Genomic DNA, 6000 nt, shown 5'->3' on the forward strand with positions numbered 1-6000 from the left:
ATTTCAGGCTGTTGTAATTTGTTTTTCTTCTTCCAAAGGTATTCATTCCTAGCATTTCCTAATGCTGTCCCATAAGTGGTTATCTAACCACAACTGTGGGTCAACGCACGAGGTTCTGTATCACCAATAATTGGCAGATAAAAAGCTGTTGTGTGTGTTTATGTAATCTCTATCGCCCCTCATTCAATTGTTTGCCTCAGCCAAACGAATATGTGTTTAGTACTCCAGGTGTCTTCCTGTTTCCCTGCTGCTCTTTCTGTCTCCTGTCTGACTGGGAGGGTTTCTCCTTCACCCTTCTTTATCTCTCTCTTCACACAACTAACGAGGGGAGTTTTGTTTGTATAATTCATTGGGAACTTAGTGTGCACACCCTTTTTTTGTTGTCTGTTTTATGTGTAGAGACTGGTTTCTAGGTTGGATTTGGGTCCAGAAATGCAGGAGTCAAAACTACAGAGTAAAACTTGTTGTTCTTCTTCTTCCCCTTTTTCTTCCTCCTCTTCCTCTTCTATATGGAGAACTGGGTTTGAATCTCTACCCAGGGCAGTGTAATGACAGTCATTTTTAGGGATTACAATTGCTTAGCTATTTTTAGTCTTGAACTTTGGTGTTGAGTTAAACTGATATTGATTCATATCAATCCCTGTTTTATTATCGTAGAGCTACCAGCAGTCGAAACGTTTCCATAGAGAGACTGACGTATGCTCCAGCACTCTCCTCCTCGTGGCAGAGAAGTCAGACAGTGCTCAGTCACAGCAAAGGTCCCCACTGTCCCTGGCATTGCTGCTCCGAGCAATACCCATCAGCGCTGACTGAGCACCTCTCTGTTCCAGGGGCTCAGCTGGGTAGAGCAGGGTGGCAGCGATGGATAAGAGATGGCCTCTACCCATGCCAAGAGGCAGGATGGGGCAGTGGTTATGGCATGGCCTTGGATTCAGGCAGACTCTATCCTTACCAGCTGTGTGAACTTGGATTCGTTATTTAACTGTTCTTGGCCTTCGTTGCCTCATCTGTAAATTGAGGACAAATACTAGCACCACCTATGAACAAACGAGATAGTCCTTTTAAAGCACTGATCAGGGAGCCTGACGGATAGGAGAACCCTCACCACATATAAGCTATCATGATTCTCCATAAAAGCAAGCTCAGTCTATGGCGGAAAAAGAAACACAGACACCAAGTCTTGTGTGTGCCAACCTGCCTGGGAAGCACCAGATCCTGGGTATAAATCAGTGCTTTGGGAGCAGAGAAGGAGGCGCCATTCTGAATGAAGGACGCAAGAGGAAGCTTCGTAGAGGAGCAGGCATATGAGGTAGACCTAGATAATCTTGAAGAACAGAGAAAAATCCTCACCAGGGCATTTCTATTGTCCTTTGTCAGCGTAACTAGTAAGTGTATGGTTTCCAGAGAATAGCAGTTTGATTTTTCTTTTATCCACATTTGGAGGCCTCATAAAACCCATTGTACATCAGCTATTTAATTAGATGTAGTCTGTCAATGTGGATAAATTAACATAAAGGACATATTTATCTAGAATTACCAAGGGAAAAATTTCATGACTAGTTCACGGCTGTGGTAGTAAGCTTTCATTCCGTAGTTGTCGAGAAAGGACTGGGGCCTGAGAAACAGTCACCTACCAGAAAGGCAAGGGAGGTCCCGTGATTTCAAGTTGTTTCCAGTTTGGAAAGGTCTGAAGGAAAGACGAAAGTTCCACGTCTTGTGTCTGGTATGCAAGGCCCTTCATAATCTGACTCCAACTTTCTCATCCACCTTACCCCTCTGTATTCTCCAAGACAGGGCGTATGTTCTTGAAAAGCTGTGTCTACATTGTCCCCCAAACAGAAATCCACTCCTCATTCAGCCCTCGCTCATCATGTTCCTTCTCCTCTTTTCTGTCCACTTGGTCCATTCAAATCCTCCCTAAACCTTGAGACCCAGGTCAAAGTGCCCCCCCAGGGGGTACATAGCTCCATCTCTCAGTCATTCTCTCAGCACTAGCATTTGGGACCCATTCTCTTCTGTTGCTCTCTATATTTGGTGTAGAGATCAATCTCTCAAATCCTACTGGAAATTTCTGGTCAGAGGCCTTCTTAAATTTCATTTATGTTCTCAACTGCCTTTTGTACTATGTATGCAACTGGTGTTTAATAAGTAGTTGTTGAATTCTTGTGCTCATTTACCTTAGGGCAGGCATATGCTAACCATGAGGAATCCTGTAATGAATACAATCCAGTGCCTGCTCTTTAAAGCCTTGCAAATTAGCAGTGGGGTCAGCCTGTGTCAGGTCCTCAAGACAGAGAAACCCTCATATGGCGTAGGAAGTGGTCAGTGCCAGTAGGGTTCCAAAGTGGAATTCAATGGAGGAAGACTCTACTCTGTCTTTTTATTTGGGCATTCTCAGCACCTAACTCAATGCCTGGCACATAGTGAGTGCCCAGATATTTGTTGACAAAATTGAAGGAGTGACTTGTACTTAGAGAGTCCAGGAAGCCTTGAAAATGGAATCCCTGTGACCCTTTAGAGATTGACAGGGTAACCTGTGGACGACATCTGGAACGTCCACAGGATATTTTATTAAGACTTATCTAGAAAGACGAGTTGGAATTGAGAGGTGTAGATGCAATCAATAGCATGGACAAAGAACCTTGACCCTCTTGAGGGTCTTGGGAAATAATCTAAGAGAAGCCAAAATCCAAAACCACAAAGATGTACACTCCGTACACTCCAATCTTCTCTGTGAGAGCCAAACTACAAGCAATCAGAATGTCCCACAAAAGTTTTGTTGACTTATTTTAAATCATTTTGATGATGTGCTTGGCAGATGCAAAACATAATTACAGAGATGATGTAAATAGACCAAATAAATGCTCATAATACTTTAAAATAATACAAAGTAATACATATGCCGTGGTTGCAACAATATAAAAGTATCTTAAAACTAAAAATAATTATTTGATGGAGAGTTTTCTCCTCAAAATTTAAAAATGTTGTTGTTGTCCACGAAAAAGACGAATTTTTACCATCAATAGCTAATATTCATGGAGTGCTTAATTTGCTAGGTACTTTGCATACATTGTCTCGTCTAATTCAATCCTTAAAATTAACATATGAGGTAGGTATCATTGTCATGCACATATTGCAGATGAGGACACTGAGACTTTTAAGGAGTTTATGTAAATTTCCCAAAGTAAAACACCTAGTTAGTGGCAGATCCAGTATTCCAGGAGGCCTAACTCCAGAGTTTAATAAGCTGCCTAATAATAACAACAATACTAATAGCTAATATCTTTGTCCCTCTCACTATGTTCTGGGTACCATTCTAAATGCTTTTTCAACTCATTGAATCCTCACACTAGCTATGTGGTATCTTCACTATTATCCTCATTTTAGAGCTGCATGTTCTTCGTCAATGTCTTTGTCATCATTAAAGCCACTTTTTGGGTTTTGTAGTACAGTTTTCCGGAACATGTCAACTTTATTTCCATCTAAGTTGCTGGAGACAAGCATGTTTTCAAGCAAGAACTGACGCAGTGCTGGAAATTTATTCCCAGACACATTTCCTACTGGAGTCTTTGGCTTACTCCAGTGTGGGCTGGGGGTGCTCTGCATCCGGGTGCACTTGGCATCCTGGAGCTTCCACACCCGGCCCTGGGGAATCCCTAACGGGGAATCCCTAACGCTCTCCAGGGTGAAAGCATCAGCTTCCTAGGTCCTATGTATTTCTCTTGAATAGCATCACTTTGGGGGAACTTCATCAGGTGACTTCCTGAGAAAAGGGACACTGGGGGGATAAATTTCTTGAGATCTTTTATGTTTCTGTTGGATTTCTATTTCTGCTATGATAATTTTTAACTCTCAGGAGCTCTTTTTTTATTGCAACCTGTCCTTATTTCATGCATACAATACCTTCTTGTCTCTTTTAGGATAGTAATAACAACTTTTTTGAAGATTTTGAAAGTTTTTCTTTTCATGGATTATTTCTTCCAACTTCTTTTTTGTTCTCTCTTCTATTAGAAAGCTAGAGTCACCTCAGGTGTCTGGTGGTTCTTGGTTTCTGCTTCAGTTGAAGAGTGGGACACTAACACGCTGTTGGGAAGCTCTGAACACATGGATGGCATTTGTTCACTGCGGGATTTGCTATGGAATCATCTGGTGGGTTTTATTGTTAGGGAATCTGCAGATTTTGACTTGTGGGAAGGCGTAGAAGAAACTGACAATAGAATACTATTTGATAAAAATTTTAAAAAATGGAAAATTTAATTTAAAATAGAAAAGATTATGAGATAAGTATAGAAACAAGGTCTAACATAATTTAGAAAGTCGTATATACTGGCTAAATGTTAAAATTTATTTCTACTTTTGATATTTATATAACCGAGTTTTAAGTAGAGTATTTAACCAACAATTTTTATAGTTGCAAAAATGTAACAAAGAGATCCTAAAGACTCCATTAGAGGTTGGGGCCAGAAGTCCCTCTTCCCTAAAATTACTAATAGTTGGCCCTACAACAACTGTCTCTCCCATCTCCCAGTATATCTAGAATTGTCAGAATCATGAGTTTTTGTCCCAGTGGGGAGTGTTGTGGCTTTTCCCTCCCTTCCTCCTTCCCAGCCCGTGGGGCAAGCTGCAAGACATCTGCTCTCCCAGAGAGTTGCAGAGATTTCTACTCCTGCAAGCAATGCACACCATATAGTCACGACAGCTAAGGATTATAAAAGTGCTCTAAATCCTCAAATTTTGAAGTCTATTATATAAATTTCCTCCTCCCCAAATGCAGGGAAATGACTGAATATATTAAGTGACTTCTTTCAGACTCTTAATGACTTACTTCCCACTTAATGTTTAATTTTGGCACTAGCTAGAACACTCTCTGTTTCATGAGTCATTTTTTCCTGTTTCCCAGTTTCCCAATTGTCCAGATGGTGGACTAGTCCATAACAAAAAGTGAAATCACTTTTTCTTCACTTACCAAACTAGAAAGAAATGTAATTCCTTTTGGGAACTTCTTTAGAGGAAATAAAAATTTTTGGATATTTCACAAGAATTATTATATCTTTAATGATATGTGGAGAACCACAGAATTGAATGGAAATATGGATCCTGGGCAGGCAACAAGGCTCATTCAAATTTATTGCTGATTGCAAATGTCTAAATTGGCAAAAGGTTAAGTAGCAAATCAACATTTACTGCTCCCCTACTATGTGTATTGCAGAGTGTTAGGTACTGGGGGAATTAGATGTATACAAAACAAGGTCTTGGCACCATAAGACACAGCCCTTGAAAAATTATCTAGTAGTAAGAGATTTAAGTAAACGTTAAACAGAATTTAACATAATATACGTGATAGTAAAGGTTGTACGTAAAGCAGCGAGTGAACACCGGACGTAAAAGCTGTGGAACCACCTGCTTAGCGGTCAGAGGACGAGAAGTCTCTGGCTGCCTTGTCTTGTGATGTCCACGTTCTCGTTGCTGGGCAGCGGTTGTCCCAGGACAGGAGCTTTGGTGTCTCTTACAGAAATATTTCAGTAGCTCGGTTTGTTTCTTCACTGTTCCTCTCATCCAAGGACAGCGATTATTTGCCAGTAGCTTACTATGAGCAGGGTCCTGGCGGCGGGCGTTTGATGGCGCTCGCGTCTGGCAGGCTGACGCGAGGGAGGAGGAGTCGGCCGGGCAGTGGGGCTCAAGTTCAAGGTTTAGTGTGAGCATTAGGAAGTCTAAAGCAGCCCTAAGAAGTGTGTTAGTTAGAAATGGATCCAAGGGCAAGTAACTGAAACCTGACTCAGAGTGGACTAAACACCTAGGGGTTATTTTCTTCTCAGATCAGAATTGGGAGGCAGCCATTGTCCTGCACGTGTTCAGCAGCGTGATGACATCGAGGCCAGTGTTTCTGAAATTACTGTAGCCTTTCCCACGATTATCATCATTGGTTCCCAGATGCCTGCCCCAGCTGCAGGTTTTACGACTATGTTTAGGCAGGCAAAAGGGGGAAGGAGAAAAACGGGG

Source organism: Diceros bicornis, chromosome 8 (assembly GCF_020826845.1).
Source record: "Diceros bicornis minor isolate mBicDic1 chromosome 8, mDicBic1.mat.cur, whole genome shotgun sequence".
NCBI classification, from domain to species: Eukaryota; Metazoa; Chordata; class Mammalia; order Perissodactyla; family Rhinocerotidae; genus Diceros; species Diceros bicornis.